Source organism: Orycteropus afer, unplaced genomic scaffold, assembly GCF_000298275.1.
Source record: "Orycteropus afer afer isolate SDZICR_OR568_19922 unplaced genomic scaffold, OryAfe1.0 scaffold00999, whole genome shotgun sequence".
NCBI classification, from domain to species: domain Eukaryota; kingdom Metazoa; phylum Chordata; class Mammalia; order Tubulidentata; family Orycteropodidae; genus Orycteropus; species Orycteropus afer.
In genome coordinates, this window is record NW_006922586.1 from 110,831 (window position 1) to 113,487 (window position 2,657).

Consider the following 2,657-nt stretch of genomic DNA (forward strand, 5'->3'; position numbering starts at 1 on the left):
CAGTGGCTGCTATGACGGGCTCAGATGTAGAGAGCAAGGATTGTGCGGCTGGTGCAGGACTGGGGAGTGTTTCGTTCTGTTGTTCAGGGGGTCACTGTGAGTCGGAGATGCCTCGATGGCACCTGACCTTGTGCAGCTTCTCACCCCCCTGCTGGTGCCGTGTCCTCCCAGGCCGGGCACAGGTGCCTAAGGAAATGCCAACCAAAGGCTACAGGTTCCTCAGGCAACGCAGCTGGAAACACAGATGCTAGAGCAGACTGCTCTTGAATGCCCCTGTCGACGGGGAGCTCACTGCTCCCTGAGGCAACCTCTTCCACCTACAGAGAGCTCTGCCAGGAGTAGATTCCGCATCACGCTGGGCACAGCCTGCCATCCTGTTTGGCCGTTGTCTGGGCAGGAAGGCAACTTCCTTGTGGTCTCCACGGACATAATGGTGATGAAGGCTTGCTCTGCCTTCTTGGGCATTCACCATCCCTCTCTGGGCCTCAGTTTTCCCTTTGCCACTTCCTTGGAGCTGGGTGTAGAGAGAGGCCAGGTCTCGAGGAGGGTGGGAGGAGGGTGGGAAGAGGGTGGAGGTGGCCCCGTCAGGTCAGGAGAGGGGCTGGGAGGCCTTGGCTGCTTCCTGCTCTCTGTTGGGGCTGGACAGTGCAGGCGTGGAGTTTGATGCCTCCAGGGAGTTCTGAGCCCCCAGATCTCCCCCTGGGAGGGCCGTGGGGACACTCGCTGTCCCCGGCATGGCTCACACTATGCCTGGCCTGCAGCGGGCATAGTCACTCACTAGAGACATCTCCTTCTGAAATGGCAGGGGGCCGCGGGGCTGGTCAGTGCTGTGTGCAGAGAGCCGTGCTCTATCTCCCTGTCCCACGTGAGCTGTGCTGGGACAGGGGCACTGACTGTCTCCGCCCAGAGCCATGGGCTCAGGAGGGGCAGAGCCTCCGTGAGCTGCACCAGCTGAGCCCGGGCTTCAGAGGAGGTTGGTGACCCAGTTTGCCCACTCCTTCCGTTCCCAGCCGGAAACAGACGTTTATACCTGGGAGGTAGGCTTTGTCTGTGGTGTAGAAGAGACTGAGGGTCTGAGAGGTTACACAACTCGACCAGAACGACTCGGCCTGCGGTCCTGTGGGTCTGGAGCCTGTGGCTGTTGGAAGTGGCCCTGCAGTGGCAGCAGTGTTGCTAGGAATCAGCCGACATCGGCCTGGGTCTGGCACTGTGCTGAGCTCTCTGCTTCCGGAATCCTCCTCACTCCCGGGTGTCAGCGCGGCCGCCTCATCTGGGAGACACCCATGCTCTGCCCCGGGTCCCTCAGCTGTGTGTGGGGTTGGGTTTGAACCTTCTGGCTTCCAGACCCAGGTGCCTGAGAGGAACGGATCCTAGGGGGTCAGTGTCAGCTGTGGGGTCCCAGTGGGGCAGGGCCAGGGCAGGAGGGAAGGCAGTTTATGAAGGAGACAAGGAGGGCACAGGTCCCCAAATCCTGTCCCCCTGAGCAGGTGGTCATGCCTGGCGTGACCAGGGCCACGGGTCCCAACCCTGGGGAACAGTGTAGGCTCAGATCTGGGCAACCTCAGACCAGCTGTGTCCTGGAAGTTACCACAGAAGCATCTTCTGCTAAGTTAGTTTCAGCGCCTCTCATCCACCCCGCTCTCCAACCCGACCCTCGAAGATGGCGGACCGGCTTGGACAGGCTCCTTCTCCCAGAAGATGGTGCCTCAGGACGGCTCTCTGCTGCCTCCTGGTGGGGACAGGCAGACAGCCTGCAGGGTGTCTGAGGGGCTGGGAGCTCTGGGGCGGTGGCTCCCCCAATGTCCAGGATGACAGGGAGGAGGAAGGATGGGGACCTCCTGCCCACCTCACCCAGGTGCACTAGGGCTCTGTGACCTCCTCCAAGGCAGAGAGCTGAACCCAGGCTGGAATCAGGGACGGGACACCACTTCCTGGTCACAGCTCTGCCCGCAGGCCCCCTCCAGCCTGTTTCCCCATCGTATGAGAGGCCCCAGGGAGAGGAGGAGGAGGGACTGCTTAACGGGTAGTGGGGGCTTCTCTGGGGGTGACGGGCAGGTTCTGGGATGAGATTGAGGTACTGGCCAGGCAGGCCTGTGAAACAACAGCCCTGACTAGTTAGGTTACAACGGTCAGTTCTCTGTGAGTGGCACCTCATTAAAAAGAGGAGCTGGAGTCGTGCAGCGTGCGGGACCTCTGAGCCTCAGCTTCCCGCCTGCACAGTGAGAAGCTGGGCTTCCGTGCAGCTGAGACTCGGGAGAAAGGTGGGTGGACTGAAGGGGGTGGATGGGGGAGGCTAGGGGGAAGGGGTGGCCCAGAGGGTGCCTTTAAAGAACCCCTGTGGCAGACCCCACACAGGGTGGACCAGGGGGTGGACATGGCGTTGGCCAGGCTGGGACCAGAGGACACTCAGGTGGGGGGAGCACACGGGCTCCCCTGTCCCCTTGTGCTGCTCTCCCAACAAAGATGAGGTAGCAGAGGGCAGACAGCAAGGGCTCACACCTTCCTGTCTCCCCGAAGAGTGGCAGGCGGCTCTAGAGCTCTGTCCCTTACTGCTGTGTGACCTCAGGCAAGGCCCTTAACCTCTCTGTGCCTCTATTCCCTCCACCACAAACAGAGATGATGGTAGAACTGAACTTGTGGGACCCACAGGGCTCCAT

The 2,657-nt window shown here is 61.2% G+C and overlaps 1 protein-coding gene across 1 annotated transcript in view; it reads right to left on the reverse strand.

Moving 5' to 3' along the window:
* SH3TC1 (SH3 domain and tetratricopeptide repeats 1) overlaps positions 1 to 2,657 on the reverse strand; it is a 159,421-nt gene that overhangs the window by 74,729 nt on the left and 82,035 nt on the right. The window lies entirely within an intron of this gene.